The sequence below is a fragment of the Mirounga leonina genome, unplaced genomic scaffold (assembly GCF_011800145.1).
Source record: "Mirounga leonina isolate KUSES-001 unplaced genomic scaffold, KU_Mleo_1.0 Mir_169, whole genome shotgun sequence".
Classification (NCBI taxonomy): domain Eukaryota; kingdom Metazoa; phylum Chordata; class Mammalia; order Carnivora; family Phocidae; genus Mirounga; species Mirounga leonina.
In genome coordinates, this window is record NW_023270431.1 from 1,523,554 (window position 1) to 1,549,941 (window position 26,388).

Here is a 26,388-nt window from a genome sequence, read left to right on the forward strand (position 1 = left end):
TAAATAAATAAATAAATAAATAAATAAATAAATAAATAAATAAATAAATAATGTAAGAACATGGTGGCACAAATTGCAAACATTAATTACACTGAAGTTTTAGCCACTGGTTATCTTTTCTATTTTTCACATCTGGTCCATGTTGAAACCATCATGCAGAGAGTTACAGAGGGCTTATAAATTGTGGTGGCCATTAACACTGTTCACCAACTATTCCTGCATCTTCTTGTGGGCAAATGGCAAAAGTACACTGCCTTTTTATTTTATTTTATTTTATTTTATTTTATTTTATTTTATTTTATTTTATTTTATTTTATTATGTTATGTTAGTCACCATACATTACATCATTAGTCTTTGATGTAGTGTTCCATGATTCATTGTTTGCGTGTAACACCCAGTGCTCCAGTCAATACGTGCCCTCCTTAATACCCATCACTGGGCTAACCCATCCCCCCACCCCCTCCCTTCTGGAACCCTCAGTTTGTTTCTCAGAGTCCATAGTCTCTCATGGTTCATCTCCCCCTCCGATTACCCCCCTTCATTTTTCCCTTCGTACTATCTTCTTCTTCTTCTTTTTTTTTTTTTTAAATATATAATGTATTATTTGTTTCAGAGGTACAGGTCCGTGATTCAACAGTCTTACACAATTCACAGCGCTCACCATAGCACATATCCTCCCCAGCGCCATCACCCAGCCACCCCATCCCTCCCCCTCCACTCCAGCAACCCTCAGTTTGTTTCTTGAGATTAAGAGTCTCTTATGGTTTGTCTTCCTCTCTGGTTTCATCTTGTTTCATTTTTTCCTCCCTTATGTACCCCTGATGTTAGATATGACCATATGACTTGCTTTAGCCAGTAAAATTTGACCCCAGTTTTTTGGGTTCTCTTGGCTCTTCATTTCCATATGGAATTCTTAGTTGCTTTCTATCACCCTCACCTGAAGTACACAGAGCTCTGTGAAGCTTTTCTTCAGATCACCTTCCTTGGCTGTTTCTATTCTATTGCCTGATGCTATGTTGAATGTGGCTCCCAAGAGACAACTTCTCTGAGAGACTTGCTATCTCCTGCAGGATATGTCTAGGACTCTGCAAAACTTATATGAGTGTTTCTATGCCCTTCTGTCTTTGGGTTTTAAGCAAATAAGGGGAGCAAGAGAGCTCTTCTTGCTTACTCCAGCTGTTACCTTCCTCTTCTCACTCTTATCTTGTTCTTTACCTTTCTGTGGAATCAGAAGGTCAGCCCACTTCCTCTTCCAGTTGGTAGGAGCTTCTCTATGTTTCTTCTTATTCAGGCCTGAGTAATCACCCTCACCTTCTCTATGGCAATGTTAACCACAGGGAATGAAAGTGCCTAACAAGAAGAGAATACATGCTTCAGAAGATATTTCAAATATATTACCCTTATTATATTACCTTCAATAGACCCAATCACTAAAAAGCACAAGTATCATGTATACTTGAATATAAGGTGAGTTATTTTTTCAAGATTATTCCTCAGGAACAAAGAAAGTCATCTAATAGATTCTCTAATATTAAATGGAGTTCTCTTATTTTAACAACAAAATTCTATTTCGGAAAGGTCCACTAACCCAAAATAACTCAATTAATGATAGAATTAACTTCGTAAAAGGTGACAAATAAACGTATGCACACTTAATAATTATTCTTAGAGTATGACCTAATAATCACAAGTTTTGGATATAAGCACAAGTTTTATATATCACTCTTAAAAGTAAAGTATTAATGATTAAGTTGTTGAAATGATGACTATCAAATAGATATTTGTGCTTAGGGTAAAATTTCTAATGGTCACCTTATGCATAAGCCGTAAAAGAGATGCATCTCCAACAACTTGGATAGAAAGGTGATAAATTCTTTGGTTTAGATGACCCAACAAGTGGTTTCAGTTATAACAAAGACACTGGTGTCTAAAGGATACTTTTCAGAAAACCCTTTTAATTATATTCAGGTATTATAAAACATTTATGCAAGTGATAAGTTTTAATATAGCTGCGTCATGGAATGAGAACATGGGAAAAAGCAGCATTTGTTCATTACTGTATCATTTAAATAATATCCATTTTTAAAATCGTGTGTCCAAATAAAATAATTAAATTTTATAAATAGCTTTTTAAACTACATCCCTCAAAGTATGTATGCAATTTGCCAAACCAAGCACAACCAAATAAATCAAAAACTCTTTTTAGGATCTTCTCTTTGGAAAATAGGAGATCACCTTCTAGTCAAGTTTGCTTAATATTCAGTAAATCATACAATTTTAAGTCTCTCCAACCAATATTCTTCCACAAGAATGCAGCTTGTACTACTTAGGAAAGAATACACTTTTTTGAAAGTTTCCAAATATATGTTAGCTCTGATGAACTCTCTGTAGTTAGCAGATTGATGCAGATTTTTTGAAGCTTTGACATTTTCTACTATTTATTATATTCTAAGCTAAAATTTCCATCTTCTATTACCAGTGTTATTAGTAACTATCACCTGATTTTTAAAAAATGTCCTTTCCAAGTCTGAATGTACTACAAGATGGTGCTATTCCTACTAGTTTTCAGTCCCAAACTAAATTTTAGGTAATTCCAGTGTGATATTCACTTCACTTGAACTAATCTTTGCTAGGCCTGCCTTACATAAAATTGTACAGTGATTTCTGCTCTTCAGAATTTATCCTGAAGGGCACTTTTTTACATGTTATTAAGATAAAACAAAGAGGGCGCCTGGGTGGCTCAGATGGTTAAGCATCTGCCTTTGGCTCAGGTCATGATCCTGGGGTCCTGGGATCAAGTCCCACATCGGGCTCCCGGCTCAGCGGGGAGCCTGCTTCTCCCTCTGACCCTCTCCCCTCTCGTGCTGTTTCTCTCTTGCTCGCTCTCTAAAAAATAAATAAAATCTTCAAAAAAAAAAAGATAAAACAAAGAGCCTTTGTAGTTTGAAAATAAAAACGATTCTACAGCAGAGATGGGGAGGCAGAGGCAATGGGGTGAGGGAGAGAAAGGGAGAGAGGGAGAGAGAGAGGGAGGGAGGGAGGAAAGGAGAGAGAGAATCCAAAAGGAAGAAAAAAGACAACAACAACAAAAAGTGAAAAGCATGAAAAGTCCAGGAGGAAACTATGGACATTTGGTGAGAAACCAGGTTGCAGTGTCTAAAAATATGATTCCAAGTTTGGAACGACGTTCATTTTCCAGAAATGGCAAAATTCTCCTTGAAGAGCTCTTACAAAATTTAAAAAATATATATTCTTAATTACTGTTCTGAAATAAACCTAGAAGAAAATAAGTATGTATTTCCTAAACCCAGGAACAGTTTTGAAAATGACCCAGTCCCACTGTGTTTTCTACTTTTTAAAAGAATCTTCCTGTATTTCATTGTGGAATAGACACATCTCTTTCTTTCCTGAGAACATCAATGGCAAAATAGGTGTCCAGTGACTCTCTCAGAATCATGCAGCTAAGCCAGAGGCAGAAGGAAGACTGGAACTGGTCCAGGATTCTCCCAGCTGAGCTGAACTGACAGCTTCAGTTATGTAACAAGTCTCCCAAATTCTCATCTGAGATTCAGCAGCGTTAGCAAGAGAGATGCCCAGTAACAGCCCTCATCTAGTATTTTAAGTCATCAGGGCAAGGTGATGGTAATTTAACCTCAGCAATTTTTTCTTCTTACCTTTAACCCAAGGAATGAATATATTATTCCAAGAAGCCACTACCCCTTAGCTACGATTGTACATTACACTCCAAAGGCTGATGGATTATTACAGTGGTTTCTACTGTACAGTGATTTCTGCTCTTCAGAATTTATCCCAAACAGCACTTTTTTCACATGCATGGCAATGAATGGAGCCAACTACACTCATCATATTGCACAATCTCCAGTACAGCAGAATCCAAATCTACTTACCTTTCCTACCTTTTTCCTCTGTATATCAATCTAGCGTGCCAAGAGCTATCCCTCTACAGAACTGAACCCTTACTGTCTTATCATGAGCAACATCTACATCTGGGCATGCACGGACAGAGCATTGCCTCAGCAAATTTTCAGTCATTTTGGACTTAGGGATTAAAAAAGATCTGATCATGTTTTGTGGTACATTCTCTGTGATTAATAGCTGATTTATGAAATTAGCAAAATAGGAAAGAGAAGAAAATGTGGCTCCAGAGTTTTTCATGCCATCGTGGTTATGCTTTTGAATGTGGGTATCCAAAGCATAAGGAAAACACATTTTCCTGGTCTTATTCACATTATAAATCACTCTGCAAAAGTTCACAGAGTATGTTGATACTTGTTGGCAGAGGAGAAGTATATTCAGTTACATGAAGCATTTCCTAGCGATGTGTGAACTATGTAGTGAAAAATCATGACTAAACAAATGTTCTACTGACAGGTGGACATCAGTATTAACTGGGCCGATCAATCCCTCTTTTGTGTAACTTCAATAAGGCTACATTCTTCTCGTCCACCTATTTCTCTAACAACTTCTTTATTTCGTTTTATGATTCCTCTTCCCAACAGAACATTAGATTCAGGACTCAGTCCTCTCTCCAATTTTTGTTCTTTATATTTTTTCTCCCTCAAAGCTGTCATCTGTTCAGTTGGTCATTACCTTCAATGGCTTAATTTTAGACCTCGAAGGCAGGAGAAGAACTTAGTCAAACTTTCCTAATTGGAATGAATTCTAAATCTAAATTATCTCCTAAAACAATTTTCAAATGGATATTTCCACCTTAATTTACTGCTTTGTCATTCACCTCAAATTCAACATCGCTAAAACTAATCATTGCTAGACCATCCCCACCTCACTGCCTCTCAGCAATTCCCTATTCATAGTTCCACTGTCTTCTTCCTGCCCCCAGTCTTCCCCTGGCAAAGCAGCCTTCATACTACTGTCTGATTAACCTGTCCAAAGAGCCCCCGTTCCCCTGCCGAGAACCCACAAAATGATCGTCTGGTGCTCATCACTAGGACTATCTAGCCAGAAATATTGAATCTGCCCGAATCTGGTCTCAGTTGGTTTTCGCAAGCTCCTCTCTCACCCGGGCCTGATATGAACTTTCTGTTCCCATCCCTTCAGTGTCCCCAAGACATCTTGAACTTCCACACTCTCTCTGCCTTAGTTCCCTCTGTTCTTATTCTGGGAGCTCCTTCTCCTCCTGCTCTCCCACTATTTAAATCTCATCCATCCTCCAGGACCCAGAACAAAGCCCACCTCCTTTGGCACGACTTACCCTGGTCATCCAGTGCTGAACAGCCTCTCCCTCTTCTGTCCTCCTCAGCTTCTTTTCTTTGCTCTGGACCACTTTCTAAGCACTGATTATTCAGAGCCTCGTGTTGTTTGCTATAATTTCATTTACATTCATAACATCTCCCCCATAACTCATATGCCTCCTGAGAGCCCAGACCACCAAGCAATTTTTATGACTTTTCTACAATGAGGCATCATTGATTTGTTGATATTCATTTTTATTACTGATAAACGAACAACATTGAGAATATATGTGATAGACATACATACATTGAATTATTTGTACACTTGACTGTCAAGAATTTGCGTCAGATGAACCCTGAATACAAGCAGAGTTTGCAGGTGTCTGGGGTAGGAGGACAATAATTTAATATCCAGCGTAATTGAAAATAAGGAAAAAAAGGATAGATAAACAGATGAAACTATTATTCACTATTTATAATGCATACAAAGGGATTAAAAAGGGAGGGGACAAGGAAAATTTGAAAATGCCCAGAGGGTGGCCAGGGGGATTATGTTTTTAAAAATAATGGCAAAAAATCTTTAAAAAAAAATAAAAATAATGGCAAAGATGAGAGAAAATGCGGCATTCCTAACAAAAAGTGTGATACTATGGAGGCAATTCTGTATTTGTAAAAATAATCAGTGTTTGCCTATGTAGCAATGTGGAAATTTACAACTGTAAAAACAAATACAAGTAGATTATTTAACGTTACTTATATTTTGTCAATAGTAGCCATGACTATTACATGGACATGCTGTGACTTCAAGTCTACTTTCCCTGCCAATCTTGCTGTCACTTCTTAATTTACTAGCTCAAACATACGACTATAATTCCACGCTGTTTTAGGTCATCAGCCTGTTTTACTGGATCTATCTCTTTTGCAAAGTAAATAAAATGTGTGCTGTTAATTTTTTTTAACCATTACCATGGAAATTTCAAGCTTCAACGTTACTAATGGGTTGTGCTTTTTAATTAACAGATCATTTGATTTTTATAAATATGTGCATGACCTTCTTAATATTGTTTTAATTGATTTTGTTTAAATAGCTTTATTTCTAAAACTGCAATCAATATGGTTCCTAGAAAAAGGAAGCAGACCAAAAATACTGGATCTAAGCCATTTTACAAGATGTCTTTCTGTTTAAGCAAGTTATTTAGAAGAAAGATGAACTTTTAAGTACACTATTCAATTATATTTTCTAGTATACTAAATTTATTCCAGTCTTTTGTGGTTATAAAGCAGTCTTGCCTAGATCATTCCAATGGCTTACTCAAACATATGTTCAAGAAACACTTGTATAATGACCTGGTTCTTATTAATGAAAACAAAAACTACTACCGTATGTAGTTTAGATCATAAGCACATGAAAAACAGATTATTTTATTTTATTTTTTTAAATTTTTTAAATTTAATTTAATTTTATTATGTTATGTTAATCACCATACATTGCATCATTAGTTTTTGATGTAGTGTTCCATGATTCATTGTTTGCGTACAACACCCAGTGCTCCATTCAATATGTGCCCTCTTTTTTTTTTACTTTATTATGTTATATTAATCACCATACAATACATCATTGGTTTTTGATGTGGTGATCCACGATCCATTTTCATATAACACCCAGTGCTCCATGCAGTACGTGCCCTGCTTAATATCCATCACTGGGCTAACCAATCCCCCCTCCCCCCTCCCCTCTAAAAAAACAGACTACTTTTAAAACATTTTTTTTTATTACAAGTCAGAGAATTTTTATAAGTACACTGGCCTTAAAAATGCTTGTTTAAGTAATCATGCTCAAGTACATATAAATAGGAGACATCAGATCCAGTGAAAGATTCAGTTTTTCTAATTCCTTTTGTTTGTTTAGTTTCCTGTGTTTTTCATTTCAGTGGAAATTTATATTTGTGGAGAACTCTAGAAACAACTAATCATCAACCACAGATGAGATGCAGGGAAAGTAGCCATAGAGAAACGTCCTGCTGTTCCATGGTTATTCACCTCCAACCTCCTAAAAAAAATTCTCTGATAAATTAGAGTATTTAATATCTAAGTCAGGGGTGTGAAGGAGAGGAAAGGAAGCAAATGGAAGGACAGAGAAGAGGCAGACCCATTCTCATGGCTTTGGGGATACATGGAATATTGATTCCCGGCCAATCCTTCTGATTAATGGGGTATACCAGCCTATGGAACACTACCAGATGGTCCAAGTATTAGAGACGGGTAAGAAAGGAATTGAGTATGACTTAGAAGCATGTTAGTGGTACTGGAAAATCTAAATGAGGCTAATACATTTTGAGACAAAAAGAATTTTGTTGAATCTAGTGATCTTTGAAAATTACTTGTGCATCTGAAATAAACAACTTTTTGATATTCAATTTTCCTTAAAGATACATATTTAAGTACCCTTATTTTTCAGTGCTATATTTGGTCTCAGAAATTTTGCATATTTAAAGAATTATTCAGTGATAAAAAGAAATGAGCTGTTCAACCACGAAGACGTGAAGTAGCCTTACATGCATATTGCTAAGTGAAAGAATCCAGTCTGAAAAGACTTCAACTATGATATCAACTATATGATATTCTGGAAAAGGTAAAACTATAGAGAGAGCAAAAGGTCAGTGGTTCAAGGGGATGGACAAAGGGAATGAATAGGTGAAGTACAGGGAATTTTTAGGGTGGTGAAATTATTCTGTATAAAATTGTAATGGTGGATACATGTTATTATGTACTTGTTAGAACCATAGAACTGTACAACACAAAGTGTGACTCTTAATATAAATAATACATAGTTAATAATAAAGCATCAATAGTCATTCATTAACTGTAACAAGTAAACTACATTAATGCAAGCAAGATATTAAGAATAGGGAAAACCGGGTGCCTGGGTGGCTCAGTCGTTAAGCGTCTGCCTTCGGCTCAGGTCATGATCCCAGGGTCCTGGGATCGAGCCCCGCATTGGGCTCCCTGCTTGGCGGGGAGTCTGCTTCTCCCTCTCCCACTCCCCCTGCTTGTGTTCCCTCTCTTGCTGTCTCTCTCTCTGTCAAATAAATAAATAAAAATCTTTAAAAAAAAAAAAAAAAGAATAGGGAAAACCGTGAGGGGTCAGAAGGGTGTATCAAATTATTTATATTATCTGCTCAATTATTCTGTAAATCTAAAACTACACTAAAAATAAGTCTATTAATTATTTTTAAACAGGTATTCTCATATGTTTGATTCATATTATTTTTACTAAAAGAAGAATTTGCATTTCTTCCAAGGAAAATGGACCATTTTTCTTCATAGATGTAAAAAAAGAACATACTTCAGTTTTCATCCTGAATATTAAAAAAAAACAAACCAAAACTCCTCAGGTGTGTATTTGTTTTAACCATTTGCTCAGGGGTTGAAATGCCTACTGCTTGTTTTTGGAAAAATCACTAAATTTTCTCAGTTAGGTAAACAGTAGGATAACAATCTATGTGTAACTTTAGGGAACTATAAAATGTCTTGGGCACTGAGAATCCAGTAAGTAGGAAGTTAGGAATATCACAGGCTGGACAAGTTTCAAAAATATACTACTCCTGAATTAATGGGGATTCTGCAAAAATATTGACTTTGTATAAACTGTAGTTTTCTAGTAGCTGAGGTCAGAAAGAGAAAAAAGAAATCTTTGAAACAATGCTTGCTCAATATTTAAAGTCCGTTGAACCAGATGGCTGTGGGGCGGACTGAGGCACATTCACCTTTTGTCTTCTTTATGTTATAGCGTCTGATTGTTCTTAACAATCCCAGATGTGCCTTGCTTTAAACCTCTTTCTCTGCTCCTTTCTGACCTCATATCCTCTGTATTTCTTCTGGAAAGGTCTGTGCAATTCCCTTTTCCGTATTGTGACTAGGATTAAGTCTTTAATGGGGTGTTTCCAAATGACCACATCCCTTTTCTCTAAGGCTATAAAAATGTTTTCCATCTTTCCTAGGCCCTCTTTTTAAAAGATCACCTATAATGGTTTAATTCATATTCTCAAAATAATTAAAATGAGGGCACCCTCTTATAAACTAGAGCTGTGATGTGTGTGATTTCACTTACAGCATCCCATTTCAAAAGGACTGTGTTTTTTAAACTCTTAATTTTTAATTCACTGCTAAAATGCATTATATATGATGGAATTTCCAAAGTGGTTTTAATTTTAAATATATTTCCTTGACCACATGAAATATCAGTAATGCCCTTGAAATTGCAATATTTTGGCAAATAATGATTAAGTTATACAAGCTAGTAAGTACTAAGATACAAACACACAAATAAAACAACAAAAAATATTCCACATCACAAAAAAGAGGAAAGATGTATATTTGGTTATAATATAGTTATATATAATGGTATATATAGTTATGTAAGTAATTAGTTTAAATAAATACGTAATATAAATATATTTTAAATGCATGTCGAAGATTCATTATAAAACACTATGGCCATTGAAGTCTTGAGAGTAAAAAAGTAGTTTGTAAATGTTCCAGCAAGGCAGGAATACAAGATAACCAGCTCATCGAATAAGTATCATAGGACATCATTTTGGTTATTGTTCTTACAGTTTGCTCTTTCAAAATTGCATAACTTAAAATGTTTAGTATAATAAAAAGTTGTCTCAAGTGACAAAACAGAGAAGAACACTTTTAAAGAAACTTTGCAAGGAAATAAGTACCTTTCCAGAAGAAATATAGTATTCCATATAGTCTTTTACACCCAGTATATCAACAAGATAACCCTTGTTTTTACTGGAAATCTGACATCAGTTTATACATTGTTCTTCCCATGAAAGAAGGAGTATTTGCCTCCCAAGTATGTAGCTTCCAGAACTTTTATCAACAAGACTTTTTTAATACATATATATAAAAGATAATCCTCTTACCATGAAGTTTTGGTTTAAAAAAAAAAAACAGTATAATTGTATATCATTCTCTGAAAAAAAGTTTCAGATTTAGGCACACACATTTAATCTTTTTTTTTCACTGCTTGAAAGTAAAATTCCATCAGCACAAACAAAAGCAAAGCAACTGTGAAAAAGCTATTGCTTCCAAAGTATGGAAGATATTTCTAATAGGTATTAGACAAAACCACTCATCTCATTCTTACGACTGATCTGTCTGTCTGCAAATTCAATGTTATTTCTATACAAAATTAGCACATACCTCAGTGGATGTGAAACACTTAAATGCCAAAACCCTAGCAGGACAGCAGGTATTTGAAACCAGTAGAGATGGCAGAGGAGTGAGGAAGGGGGGACGGTGATGGTGTGACACAGAACAGAAATGAAGACCATCTGAGATAATAGTGTAGGGATGGTCCTTGTGAACTCAGAATATCACCAGAGAGGAAGAATGCAAAATTATAGTTGCCTGGAAAATGGGAAAATTCACACAACAAAGAGTGGGTTTTTTGTTTTTTGTAAATTAGAAACTGAGTATATAAGGAGTAAGCCGGCATGAAAACTCATATTGACTAATGCTAGCATTCTAGACAGCTGAAAATGCTTCCAAGTGTTCATTCATTGCAACTGTTATGGATTAAGAACTTTTGGGGCCTGGACAAGCCACTGAAGATGCCCACTGAAGTAGTGTCACCTCTCATACAAATGAGTTAATAGTGACTTGCCAAGATATATTTGATAAAGAAAGGACACACGGTAATGGAACAAACCAAGCTCTTCAACGAATTGCAAAAGAATGTTAGAACATCTACTTCAACTCTGTAGTGGACATGCCAAGTCTGAGAAAGCCTGTCTCACACACTACCCTTAGAGGGAAACACCTCTCCTGCATCACTGCTCCTTGAATAGTCCTGCTTTCCATACACTAACTGCCGGTTCTCCCAGCCACTGCTGACAAGACCAGGTCAGGGCATCGACCACTAGGCTGGCTAGAAACTGTGGCGTGGCCTGAGATAAAAAAGGAGCTCATCCAAGATTTCCTCTCAGAATATATACTGGAAAGCCCTGAGTGATTGAGCTGGTTAGAAGTAGGAGTAAAAGGAACAAAGTTATCAAGACATGTCTCAGAGGACATGATGCCATATGCCTGAGGTAAAGTTGTCGTGGGGAAAAAAAAAAAAAATCCATGAACTCTGGAGAAAGTCACTGTAATGGAGAGAGTAAAATAGAGTGCTGAAGGAGATCAAGAATGGCCGCATCTCCACATCTGACCCTGAGATGGCTTTGGCCCAGATACATTTACAGAGATAGTTCTAGGCCACACGGAGGCTTGAAGTAACTCAAGATTATAGAACCAAAAGATTTTAAATAGAATAATCTCAGGGTGCCTGGGTGGCTCAGTTGGTTAAGCGACTGCCTTCAGCTCAGGTCATGATCCCAGGGTCCTGGGATCGAGTCCCACATCGGGCTCCCTGCTCTGCGGGAAGCCTGCTTCTCCCTCTCCCACTCCCCCTGCTTGTGTCCCCTCTCTCGCTGTGTCTCTCTCTGTCAAATAAATAAATAAAATCTTAAAAAAAAAAAAAAGAATAATCTCAAATCAGCTTAGCATATACATTAAAAGAAAGACTCTGAAATCAAGCTGACTGGTTCAGATCCCTGCTCATCCACTTATTAGCTGTGTGACCATCGGCGATTTATTTATTTTCTGGGCCTTAAATTCTACCTTTGTGAAACGGACAGTACCCACATCATAGGTGACCATGAGGATGAAATGAGTTAATGCATATAAAACCTACACATTCCCAGAGCTATATAAGTGTTTGTTATTGTTTTATTAGTTTTAAATGGCAGAATTCACCACAGAAGTTCTTCTGTATTTTGACCCCAAAAGGCGAAACTCTGAGTGACTCACCTATTATCAGGAAGAGGGACGCAGTAGTATCGTATCTGAAAAAAGGGAAGCTCCCTCTCTTTGTGGACAGTCAAGCTATGGGACTCATTCAAGTCCCCATAGAAGGTCAACTGTTTAAGTTATTCTCTACTGATATTTCGGGCAAACCCTCTGGGAGACCATGATACTCAGAATTCAGCTCTCTACAATAACACTAACCAGTTTCACTTAGGACTGAAGTGGATGGGTGGAAGCACACATTGACAATTTTTCAGGCTACAACTTTACCTGTTGGTCTCTGGCCATGCTACTCAAACTGAATTAGGTTTACCTTTGGAGAAGTGGGCCAGGCAGTGCTCGAAGCTAGTCTATAAACAAGGTTTATCTTCTTACAGTTTATTTAACACAGTTCCTAAAATATACTTTATTTTTTAGAACAGCTTTAGGTTCACAGCAAATTCGAATGGAAAGTACAGAAATTTCCCATATATCCCTGGTCTTCACACAAACATAGCCTCCCCTATTATCAACATCCCCCACCAAGGTGGTACTTTTGTCACAGCTGATGAATCTACGTTTAAACACATCATTCTCAGGGCACCTGGGTGGCTCAGTCGATTGAACATCTGACTCTTGATTTGGGCTCAGGTCATGGTCTCAGGGTTGTGGGATCGAGCCCCACGTCAGGGTCTGTGCTCTGCAGGGAGTCAGCTTGAGATTCTCTCCCTCTCCCTGTGAGGGAGGGTCCCCCGCACTACCACAAATTCTCTCACTCTCTAAAATAAATTGATGAAAGCTTTAAGAATAAATAAATAAATAAACCCATCATTATCACCCGAAGTCCATAGTTAATATTAGGGTTCACTCTTGGTGTTGCACATTCTACGAGTTTGGGCAAATGTATCCACTATTACAGTATCATAAAGAGCGGTTTTAGTACCCTAAAAATCCTAATCATCCCTCTCTCTCCTCAACCCCTAGCAACCACTAATTTTATTACTGTTTCCATAGTTGTATTTTTTTTCCAGAATAATCATGTAGTTGGAATCATACAGTATACAGTCCTCAGCTTCTTCCGCATAGTAATATGCATTTAGGATTCCTTCATGTCTTTTCATGGTTTGATTGCTCATTTGTTTTTAATGCCAAATCACATCCCATTGTCTGGATGTACCATGGCTCGTTTACCTTTTCACCTACTGAAGGACATCTTGGATGTTTCCAACTTTTGGCGATTATGAATAAAGCTGCTGTAAATATCCATGTGGAACTTTTTGTGTGGGCACAACTTTTCAACTCCTTTGGGGCAAATATCAAGAAGTGTGATTGCTGGTTTACATGGTAAGAATATGTTTAATTATATTAGTAAATTCCAAACTGTCTTCCAAAATGGCTGTACCATTTTATGTGCCCACCAGCCATGAACAAGAGTCCCATTGCTCCACATCTTCACCAGCATTTGATGCTGCCATTATTTCCATAGTAAAACAAATACAGTTATTTTATGGAATAATAATGTGTATGCGTTCTGAAATCTCAAGTTGAGGTTTTAAAGAGATTGTCGACTTACGGAACAAATCTTTGGGAATTTATTCCAAATCCTAGTGAAAACAGTTTAACTTGACCCTGCCATTAGAATGATGAAAAAGACTAAGACGTTTGTCATATTGGGTAACCCCTTCATATCCCACCATCTTGTGGAGTGAGGAGATTCAGACCACAACACTGGTTCAGGTTTTGAATTTTTTTATTATATATTGACCTTTCATTTCCTTGCATAGATTCTAAATCTTACTAGCCTATTCTTAACCATAAACATCAAAACCTCAAAACCCTCACTTGAGGGTTATCTTGAAGAATCTGCTGCTTCCAGCTCCTCACAAATATGAAAGTTCAGGGGCACCTGGGTGGCTCAGTTGGTTAAGCGACTGCCTTCGGCTCAGGTCATGATCCTGGAGTCTCGGGATCGAGTCCCGCATCAGGCTCCCCGCTCGGCAGGGAGTCTGCTTCTCCCTCTGACCCTCCTCCCTCTTGTTCTCTCTGTCTCTCATTCTCTCTCTCGCAAATAAATAAATAAAATCTTTAAAAAAAAAAAAACAACAAACAAATATGAAAGTTCAGCTGAGAACCAGTTTAAGTATTTTACAACTACCAGCATTCTAAGTTCTACCTTTGGGTCAGGATTGAATACACACTGGCACCTCATTCGCTATGTCCCTCCCAGAACTGTCTTCCTCCCTGGTGTTTTAATATTATGCCTTCGACTTTTATTGAAGGCCTTTACAAGAAAGAGCCACATGAGGCCCATTTTTGTATTTGCTGTGAAATTGGTATAAGGACATTGTCCATTAAATTACTCAATGTTCCCTACCTAAGACCCACATGAGAACTTGCTCTGAGTTTAGTACCAAGAAAAAAATGTGCCTTCTTTGAGAAAGTAGTAAATTTTCTTCTTTTCTATTAGTGAGTTATGTAACCCATTGGGTTCCTTCTTCTTCTTCTTCTTCTTCACTCTCTCTCTCTCTCTTTTTTTTTTTTTTTGGCTTGGCTGCCAAGAAACATACAGACAACTTTTATGTACGATCATACCCACTGTGTTGGCCTTTGTGGTTGGCATATCTGTGTCTTCTTTTATTCTTAACCTTCTTTCTTCTAATAAAACTATTGTATAAGTCTTTTTACATGAGTCAGCTGAAATCTATATTAGAAAAAGTTGAATGTACCCAAATAAAACTTACAGATGTACTGCTTTACTTTATACAGATTTTTTGAGGTATTTCTTGTTTTGTTTTACAAAATGCTATTGAGTTCAATATAGAAGCAATTGAATTCAAAATTAAATTCAATTTAAGGATAGACACCTTGTTAAATGTATAATTAAGTGTGATTTAATCATATGCCTTTGGCAAAATTTTATAGACATAAAGTTATAAATCAGGGGAAAAAAAACCCTCAGGGACATAATCACTGTAGCCATAGAGAAAATCAATTCATTCTTTCATTATTTTGGTAAAGCCCAGCATTCATTCAACAAATGTTTAATAGGTGCTAGCTTTGTTCAAAGCAGCCCACTGGTCACTGTGGAGAATACAAACTTGGTTTAAAAAATGGATCACCTTCAAGAAATTTATGGTTTAACAATTAAGAGCCAATGGGCTTACCAATCTTACTTAAAGATAGGAGTGAAATATTTCTTGTCCAGCAGCATCATAGGCCACTATGCCAGGATTTTGTTTTTTTAATGTGGTTGGAAAAAAATTCTTATAAAGATAACATTTTATTATGGGAGAACTTTGTTATGAAGAGAAGGAAAACTTTACATAAAATGATTAATAGTTAAGCTGCTCTTGAACTGAAAGTTGCTGAAAAGGATTATGGGAAGTAAAAAATTAAGCATGACTTTATGATCTGCAAGTAGCTATGAATGCAGGATTTCTTTTATTTTCATATGAGCAATATTTTTTTTTCAAATAACACTTTCTTAAAAGCAGAAGGCATAACTGACTGCTACACGTGTGCTGACAATATAAACATTTTATCAGTGGTCTAAGTTCCCACACAGGAAGTAGGGGTATGGGAATATTTTCACAGCTTGCCGTTGGCCTTTCAAGAATTGAGAGTTGAAGGTTGCCACAATCATTTGCTTTTCATATTCTGCTTTTTTCATGAAGTGAATAATGCAAGAGTCTGGAAACTAATGCTGAGGTGGGGGTTTTGCCTAGAGATGTGTTTAGATTAGTTACCAAGCTTCCCAGATTGTGGTCATTGAAGGTCACTTGGTTGATAGCTAAAATTTCAATTGGAACCTTGTCATATAATCAGGATTTAAACCCCAGCTGAGACTTTGTCTTTCCTGTGAAAGGGGAGGTTGTTTTATGATTAGCTTCAGAATGTTAAATTAGGTGTTGGCAATTATGAGCCATTTTTGTAGTTTAAATTGCACTATGGAAACACCTGTCCAGAATAGCAAAGGAAAGCATGCTTAAAAAAAAAAAAAAAGTCTGATTCTATTATGCATGAATAGTCCTGCTTTTATTATCAAACCCTAGAAGCCACACTTAACCACTTTTGGGAAAGAATACTTTTTGTATTCTTTAACAGTGATTCTCAAGAACAAGAACCTTATTAAAGATATCTTTTGCATGTGGCAGAGGGAAACGATTTACATAAAGAGCCCATTTCTAAAATAACTGAAATGTTTTCCAATTTATTTTCAATAACTTTTTTTTTTCCCTTCCCGTAGTCCTTACGTTCTTAGAAAAAGTCTGTTGATGACCCATGGAAACTGTGTCCTAAAATGGGCAAGGTTTAACAAATTCTCCTTTATAGCTATAACAAATTATTATAAAGGAGACTCAATACCTTTGAAGAAGAGAATTGAACAAAAAGGTGATTGAGAGGATAGGAAAGAAACTCTGAAAAAATTTCAAAATCACTACAGTTCTTCTGGTCAAAATAATACACCAATTTTTATCCCATCACTCTGGATAGGGGCTTGGCACAGACAAAAAGTAGTGATTTTATATATCATAATATAGTAAACCACCTTCATGCTTTGCAATATTGCCACATGGAGTCATACTAAAACATTCAAACAAAACTTGAACATTATCAAGACCAGATAATACATGATAATATTTTCTACAGGATTAGAAAGTCTATAATAGTACTTTCCCCTAAAAATTCCAGATAGTTGATATTTGCTTGGATTAAAACATAGTAAGTCATTCATATATATATGAATTCATATATACGTGTGTGTGTGTGTATGTATGTGTATGTGTGATATGGACATATAGATTTCTATCCCTGGCTAAGATGAAATAACAAGGACTGAATTCACTCTCCTACCCAAAACAACCAAAGGAGAAGAAGAAGGGGACAAAATATTTGAACTGACAATGGTTTCTAAGACCCTGGACATCAGGAAACAAAGGAAGTGATCCTGGAGAGGTAAGCCCCACAATAGGCCCTAGCATGCTGCTTTGGGAGAGTTCTCAGGCTGCTGAATAGGGGAGGGGACCCAGGAGGAACCTGGCAGAGGGATAAAGTCTGGAGGGACCAAGGCAGCCCAAGTTCACTAGCCATAGGACCAGAGAGGATAGAGATGTATCAAGAAAAAAAAACAGAAGTCTGCAGAGGGTTCCTCTAAAGTTGCATTCAGCATAGTATTGATCAGCACAGGCATGCGAGGAAGCTACCTGAGGCTGGGAAAAATCATCTAGAACGGTGTCTGGTGCTCACATGGGGCCTGGATTGGCACATCTCCCCATCAGCCATACTGGGAAACCTCATAATTCACAGGGTACTGGGTAGCTCAGAGAACACTTTCCTCACTAGTGGGGAATAATTAGTCCTAGTAAACATTACTCTGGTTCTACCTAAAGATTCTTAAAAGCAAGACCTGACAAAGTCAAGCCATTTCCAAGGAACTTAAATATGCCCCAGCACAAAACTCAAGAACATTTATAGGAATACAAAAATAACCAGTATCATATAAGATAAAATCCAAAATGTCTGCAACCAATCAAAGATGATTAGCACAGAAAGAAGCAAGAAAATACAATCCATAATGAATTCAATTGAACTGACCCAGAACTGCTAAAGATGTTAGAATTAACTTATACAGGTATTTAAACAATTAGGATTGTATTCCATAGTTCAAAACGTTAAGTGAGGGCAAAAAAATATTTTAAAAAGACCCAAAGTGAGGGGCGCCTGGGTGACTAAGTCATTAAGCGTCTGCCTTCGGCTCAGGTCATGATCCCACGGTCCTGGGATCGAGCCCCGCATCGGGCTCCCTGCTCTGCAGGAAGCCTGCTTCTCCCTCTCCCACTCCCCCTGCTTGTGTTCTCTCTCTCGTTGTCTCTCTCTCTGTCAAATAAATAAATAAAATCTTAAAAAAAAAAAAAGACCCAAAGTGAATGTCTAGAGATGTTCTCTAGAAAACTACAATGTGTGAGATGAAAAATACGGTTTTACTGCAGATTAGATGCTACAGAAGAAAAGACTAGTGAACTTGGAGACACAGCAATAGAAACTATTCAAAATGAAGCAGAGAGAGACAAGAAAAGACTGGGAAAAAAGTGAACAGAGCATCATCACGTTGTGGCACAATTTATCAATTGGTGAATTTTAAATATATGCAATTTATTTTATGTCAGCTATACTTCAGTAAAGCATTAAAAATATGAAATATCAGTACCCTGAGGAATTTATAAATCAAGAGAGATTTATAAGCAATGTGATACATAGCAGCATAGACTAGTATCATCCTCACAAACACCAATTTAAATTAGCAGTTTGGAGTAATAAATTTATTCACTCAGAACAATTGTTACTAATAAAACTAAAAAGTATTTTTTCCATACAGAGAACATTTTTAGCATCTTATACTTTTTTAATACCTTAAACTTCTCTGCATATGATAACAAATCTAATGTTACTGAAATAACATTTGGAATAACCTCTTTTAACCTTTACAGAGTACATTATCCCAATTCACTTTTTCAACATACAATTAATTTTTTTTAGAGATAAAACTTTTGAGTTGATTTAATTGCCAAAATAACTACCTAGGAAATGGAAATAACCTTCAATTATGAACTAGGATCAAAGAGAGCTTTTTCATTTTTCACATTGTTTCATGAAATGACTTTCAATCCACCCATCACCTTTTAAGTAACTTTGACATAACATTTTATTTTTCATCACTGATAAAATACTTTCCCTTGAATACAGTTTAATGAGACAAACCCTTTGGCCAATTCTAACACAAATAGATTTATGTTTGGGGGGAAAGTGTGACCAGGTGGTAAAACAAAGCTTTCTGGTCTTGATCTTGTTTGAAAGTTTTAAGTTTTATTTGAGTGCTTCCTTCTGACTCCATTTGGCAACATTGCCAGATGTGAAGGTGGTTTCCTAAAGCAAATTTATAAATCAGTGACAAAGGAACATCTCCTAGCATTGATTCATTGATAATGCATGTGTTTCTTACAGGATTAGAAAGCCAAATATATCTCAATCTTAACCCATTCTCAGAAAGCCTTGCTTAATTGTCCCTGAATAAATTAGTTCTTTTTCTTTTTTTTAAGATTTTATTTATTTATTTGATGGAGAGAGAGAGAGCATGAGCAGCAGGGAGGGGCAGAGGGAGAGGGAGAAGCAGGATTCCTGCTGAGCAGGGAGCTTGATGTGGGGCTCAATCCCAGGACCCTAGGATCATGACCTGAGCCGAAGACAGACGCTTAACTGACAGATCCACCCAGGTGCCCCAATTACTTCTGATGGGAGATGAAAGAGGAAAGTGGATCAAGAATGTAGAAGCCGTGGACTATCAGTTAAAGGTACCCATCTCTGAGAAATGTTTTTGGAAGACTAAACAGTCTTATTTTACCATATCTCCTCCATTCTAAGATTTCATCAACTCAACAATACACCATCAATTTAAATACAACTTTCACATTTACACATCCATATAGATGGTAAAATGCATCCCAATTTCAGAAACATTTGAGTCCTTAAATCAAGGAAATGTACTACTTTATCATAAACAATCAGAAATTTAAATTTTTATTATACTTCAAACAAATATATATGAAAAAGCACAACATTAACAACAATTAAATGACAATTGTTAGTAAGAAATTGATTTTGATTCAATTCATCCTTATGGATGAGTTTAATGAAACTTCCAAACCTATTTTTATTGCCCATCTGAATATTTTTTACTTTCAGCTCTTTCCATACATTTAGAAATTTTAGGGACATGGTGAAACAGAAGGAATAAGTTTCTGTGGCCAGGAGAAGTATGGTTATTATTTGGTAGCTTATATTTTCAATTTACTTTTAAATAATTGTTTACTGAAATTTGCTTCTATCTGGCATCTAATTACCCCTCAAGCATTTAGCTGAGGGTTCATCTTAAACTACAGGTTAAAATCTCAGATTGCAGAGGGAAACTACAGGGTGATCTGTTGAGAAAAATAACAGAGATAATAAGACTTAAGATACCTCAAAAGTAGAAATAAAGTATAGGGGCACCTGGGTGGCTCAGATGGTTAAGTGTCTGCCTTTGGCTCAGGTCATGATCCCAGAGACACAGGATCAAGCCCCGCATCAGGCTCCCTGCTCAGTGGGGAGCCTGCTTCTCGCTTTCCTTCTCCTGCTCCCCCTGCTTGTGCTCTCTCACTCTCTCTGTCAAATAAATAAATAAATTCTTTAAAAAAAGAAAGAAAGAAAGAAAGAAAGAAAGAAAGAAAGAAAGAAAGAAAGAAAGAAAGAAAGAAAGAAAGAAAAAGAAAGTATATAAATTGATACCTCTTTCATTAAATCTGCTTTCAATCAACAATCACCTAATCGATAATTATTTGCCAGAACTTAACATATGCAAAATATCTCATTACACTTTAATCAAAGACAGAAACACAACAGAGCACCCGATGACTCAAAAATTGGCAATATGAACGCATTGAACACAAATATTGGAAGTTATTTCCTTACTTAGATAAATGATGTCAATCTCATTGGCTCTGCAGCTAATACCTAGAAAGTAAAAACATTTTAAGCCTAGAGGAGTGAAATGGGGATGTGGGGCTCCCAGGGGCACATGGAAAAGATTGAATCTATAAAGAAGGAGGGTTTGCCTCCATCTGCTAAGGTATCTTAGATATGACTCATTCAGTAGTTAAATGGTGGCCTAGAGTGTGACATAAAACTGAGGGAAAATACTGTCACCCCCCACTATTCATTTTCAGGGTCAAGTGTGCCTGTTATGCCTGTTTTCTCTGTTCATTAAAAGTTCTGTTAATTTTCTTCTCCTGTTTTCTTGCTTGGCTCCCATCAATGCTTCACTACACACTAATTGCAATGCCTATCAACTTCCTTCAAAGTAGCTTGTGCATGTAATCTAGGAGCGAGCGCCTAAATCCTTAATGCTTGCACTGATTTTAAGTTTTCCATTGGTTTACTGTAAGAAAACATACCAGGATTTCAAAAATTGTGGAGGATCTCTATTGGGCTTGAGTTCAAAGGACATGGGTTCCCCTAGTACCTGTTAATTTTTCTTTTCTGTTTGAAACATTTCTTCCAGATTAGTGTATACAAAATTCTCTATTTGTGTGCATTTTTATGGGAAGAAGTTTCATAGCTTGCATCAGGCCCTTATTGATTTTTTTGCCACCCAAAAGGATGAAAAACATGGGTTTAGATACTTTACACACTCAACTAAAATTTATTAAGACTGTAATATTTGCCACATATTCTGCTAAATATTGGGGATCAGCAATGAGTAATAGGTCCTTTCCTGAAGGAATGTATTGGGTCAGACAGACACAGACCGACATAGTAGGGTGCAGCAAATTTTGTGATAAAAGTAGCTGAGGGGCGCCTGCGTGGTACAGTTAAGAATCTGACTCTTGGTTTGGGCTTAGGTCTGATCTCAGGGTCATGAGATCAAGTCCCGTATCTGGCTCCCTGCTCAGCTCAGAGTCTGCTTGAGTTTCTCTCTCCCTCTTCCTCTGCCTCTCCCCCCTTCATGTTCTCTCTTTCTCTCTCTCTCTCTCTCTCTCTCTCTCACTGAAATAAATAAATAAATCTTTTTTTTAAAAAAAAGTAGCTGAATGCTCTTTATGCAAGGGGGAGGGAGAAACTGAGGCTAGGGGAAGATAGGAAAGAGTTCATTCAAATTGGGACATTGTTCCTGGGTCTTAAAGCCCAAGGAGAAGATGAGTTATTATTGCTCCATCTCCTGGATCATTGGTGGATTAACTACCCACAGCTGTTGGCGGTTTAAAGCCCAGTGATCCTAGTCTGTCACCAGGACTTTAAAAGAATGTAGCCTAAACTTTAACTGGTTTCAGAGATTCTACTGACTGATCTCTCTCAAAGTGTCTTTCCCATATCTTAGTATTTTTGAGTTTCCCATGATAATGTTCTGCATGCATTTTGAAATGACTCTGCAGGGGCATTCATCTCAGACCTGCTCATTTTGTCCCAGTGCTCTTGCTCTGCTGCTAATGACATTCAGAAAGTCTCTGTTCTGTTGAGCACACTGGCCTGTCAGTGAACACAGCACTTCCTCTACTTGGGACCAAGGAGTCAAGGTCCTATACATCCCCTCACTTGTTAGGGGGACTGAGCATGGCCACAAGTGGCCAGGAGACTTTGCTACCTTCCAGAAGATGGTTTGCAATATGATGATTTATGACCATTATATTTATAATGGTAATCTGGTGACCAAAAAATATATTTCTCAGGTATATTTGGTCTTCAGCCACAGTTACTGAAAACATTTCAGAGCCATAAAGGTGAAATGGGGGTCTTGTTACAAATGAAGGTGACTTTCAGACCCCACCCAAGGTGGGGGGCTAGTTGTGAGGAGGACTAACCATATGATTAGAGGGTTGGAACTTTCCATCATCCCCAACCTCCCAACCCCCCGGGAAGAAAGAAGAGTTAGAAGTTGAATCAGTCAATGACTAATGATTTAGTCAATCCTGACTATATAATGAAGCCTCCATAAATACCCAAGAGTTCAGTTTTTTGGTCTTCTTTTTTTTTTTTTTTTCATTTTCTTTTTCGGAGAGCCTCCACTCTTGGGGTTCCCAAGCTCCAGAAGATAGAAGACCCTTTGTTCAGGACCTCATCTTGTATATTTTTTCACCTGGCTGCTGATTTGTATTCTGTATCCTATCCTTTAATGAACTGGTAAATTTGTTTCCCTGAGTTCTGTGAATGACTCTGGCAAATTAATGGAACCTAAGGAGGAAGTCACTGGAACATCCAATCTGTAGCCAGTTGGTCAGAAGCACAAGTAACAGCCTGGGGCTTGTGACTGGCATTTGATGTGGAGAGAGGGGGTGGTCTTGTAGGACTGAACTTTTAACCTGTGAAATCTGATGCTATGTCTGAGTAGATAGTGTCAGAATTGACTTAAATTCTTGGACGTCATTTCTAGCATCCAAGAATTGCTTGGTATCTTGTGTGTGGGAAGCACCCCCTCCCCAACACACACATACCTCCCTACACATATTGGAGTCCAGGAACCTTAAAAGATACTTGCTCCAAAAGCTGCCATTTCTCTTTCTGCTACTCCTGCTGCCGACAGCAGAAAGGACGAGCTCTGTGATTATTAGCTCCTTTTCTGCTTCTCTATAACCAGGTATACTGGAGATTATTTGTGTTCCTCCATGTTTCTGTTGCCAGTTCTATATGTACATCCACAACCCTGCTTTCTACTCCTAACCACCTGCACCTGCAGCTTTCTCAGACAACTGTTCTTTGGCTACGGAAGCAGAACTGGAAGTATCTGGAATTTACAAGTCCTCAGTGCTACCACTCTCATCCAGCATGCAGCCAATGACTGGTTGCTGCTGTAAGTAGACATAATTCCAGATCCCTTGCCTCCAGGAAGGACAGTGTCTGAGGTGCATTTTACCCACAGGATCAAGTCCAGGCTTGCACTTCACTTGAAATCATACCTTTCTTTGCTCAGCTTTTCCTGTTCACAAATCCTGCTTTTCCTGTGTCCTTTCCAGTTTCTCCCCAATAAACCACATTCACCCAAATCCTCTCACACTAGAATGCCAGGTCAATCCCACTCCTGGAAGTTGCCAGGCCTGAGAAAGTAAAACTTTTCTCCAGTACTCAGTTCAAAGATGCACCTTATTGCTTACTCCATATTGAAGTTTTCAGGATGTTTGACAATGATCACTTTTTTTTTTTCTCTAGGGGGGAAAAAAATGCTGATATTCTTAGGGCATGGCCTTGCCCCAGGACACCAACAAAATAATCTCAAAAAAGTCAGCTCTTAGTTTTTCTCAAGATCTGGGATATACAGTCTTATACATGGTCATGAAACTTGTTTCAGAGTTTGAGCTAAGGTGAAGGGAAGAAGCTAATTACACAAATACAGCAGAAGGAAAGATTATGGTAAGAATTTCAGTATGGCTGGAGAATAGTATACAGTAGAAGATGAGAGCTCAGATACTGATGGGCTTTACACCCCACTTGAGTTTGACCTTAATCCTATAGACACCAGGGATATTTAAATAGGGTAATGATATGAGGCAAAAAAAATTTTTTTAGTCCAAGTTCTAGTGGACTGAAGGAAATGACATGGGGAGAGGCCTGGATATAGAGATTGGGGAATCAGCTGCATATGGAAATACCATTTGGAATATAAGATACAATTTGGGATAAAGATGGGATTCTAAAGAAAATAAATGGGCGTCAAGGAGAATATCCCTTACATTGAGGAAACAAACCCTACAATGCAATGGGTGGGGCAAAGGGAAAGGAAGAAGGCCAGTACCGCAATAGAAACCAAGAGACAATAGTACCTAGAATCCATGGGAGACATAATATCAAGCATCAGCTTCTACAGAAAAAAATCCAGTAATGTGAGAACAAAATGTGATTTGGCCATTAGAAGGTCATTTGTGGCTAGAGAGAGAACAATCTCAGTAGGGTAATGAGAGAGGAAGCCAGATTGTAGAAATAAGATAAAACATTTTTGAGGGTGAGGGAGACTTGAACACATCAATATAGTCTGGAGGAAGGACTCAGGGAAAAAAAGAAAAAGAAAAAGAAATGTAGAATGTCTATAAAAAGATGACCAAGATCCTAGAGTATGGGGAAGAACGTCAGAGAGAGAGGGCAAAGGGGTACCTTGCTCTGAGACAGGAGGGAAGATGGATAAGGATGGATTCCATGGTCAGGCCAGGGTGCCAGGGAGAAAGGGGAGCTGTTTGTAACAGTCACTCTTTTGTTTGAAGAATCAAGCAGAGTCAACTGCTAGGGGTCAGAGAGATGCAAATGGAATGAGCAGTATGAAGAGGGATGTAAAAAATCTGCACAGTAACAACAAGAAATATAAAAGAACTGTAACCAGATACAAGAGAAATAATTACCCAGTGGTCTGGAGGGCCCGTCGGCTTAGAATAAAGGTGTGGTTGTACTCTTCAGCCCCATTTCCATGAATGTCAATGTTCAGCACAAAGGACAACTAGTAAAGAGAAAGAATGATTATAAAGAAAAAGAATGGGTAGATTAATCTTTGGTTGCATATTGCCATGGGGGTCGTTGGGGTGGATAATGCCTAAAAAAAAGACAAAATAAGAAAGAAATTGAGGGTGCTGGTAAAAGGGCATTTAAGTGATTAAACCACAGTGTTTAGGTTGAGTCAAAAAGGAATTGATAACAAAAGGAAGTTGTCAGGGTCACCTTGAGCCCAGCAAGCTCCAGGGTGGGAGCAGGGGCAGTGGGGTGGTGGAAGTGCAGACCCAGAAGGTGCAGGTCACCAGGGCTCCACTCACGCCTCCAGCTCTGATCCGCCATCATACCAGGGATCTAATCAGGCCTGTGTCTGCCTCCCTCTTGAGTAGACCAGAGATCCCACCTGAACAGCCACCCTACAGGTGCTCCCCACTCCAGGGGGCCCAAAACCCAGACCAGTGTTGTCTCCCGGGACACTGACACAGCAGCCAAGTTTATTGGTGCTGGGGCTCCCACAGTTGGTGTGGCTGGTTCAGGGCCTGGCATTGGAACAGTGTTTGGCAGCTTGATCGCCGGCTCTGCCTGGAATCCATCTCTCAAGCCGCAGCTCTTCTCCTACGCCATCCTGGGCTTTGCCCTGTCTGAGGCCATGGGGCCCTTCTGTTTGATGGGCACCTTCCTCATCCTCTTCGCCATGTAAGGCTCCAGGGTAGTCACTTACCCATCCCCACTGCCTCGACTTCAGGCTGTGCCTGGTGTTAGAGTGTACTAAGACTTCCCATTAAACACAAGCTCTCTCTTAAAAAGAAGAAAAAAGAAGAAAAAACGAAATGGTCAGATCTGGGAACCAGGAGGACATTTCAGGCAAGAAGAAAAGAATAAAGAAAGCTCCAGAAGCAGGATAAGCCTTCATAAAGTGTAATGACAGTGAAGAGAGGCCCCTTGAAAGCAGAGAATGTGTGCTGGGGATTGGAGGTGGACAGCTGGTGGGCTTTGAAAGCCCAGTGGAGCTTAGAAGCTAACTGCATGCACACGGGGGAGTACATCCAAGTTAATCTTTGAAAAAGATGAGAATGTGAGGCTTAATAGAAGGTGAGACATAGAGAATGTTGGCAAGAAGCGGCAGAGATGATACCCATATTCCTGGCCTCTTGCCCTGAAAACTAGAAGGATAAAAACATCCTTGACAAAGTGGAATACGTAAGCAAGAAAACAGGTCTAAGTAAAGAGGGAGAAGGATTTAATGTTAGATACGATGAAACATTTAAGTAGAAATATACTCTAGGCTACTGGAAATACACATCTTAAAATATAAGCTGAAATAATATTGCGGTC

At 37.9% G+C, this 26,388-nt stretch overlaps 1 pseudogene; it reads left to right on the forward strand.

Annotated features, from left to right (window-relative positions):
* Window positions 1-13,294: 13,294 nt before the first annotated feature.
* LOC118017287 lies at window positions 13,295-25,878 on the forward strand (annotated as a pseudogene).
* Window positions 25,879-26,388: the final 510 nt, after the last annotated feature.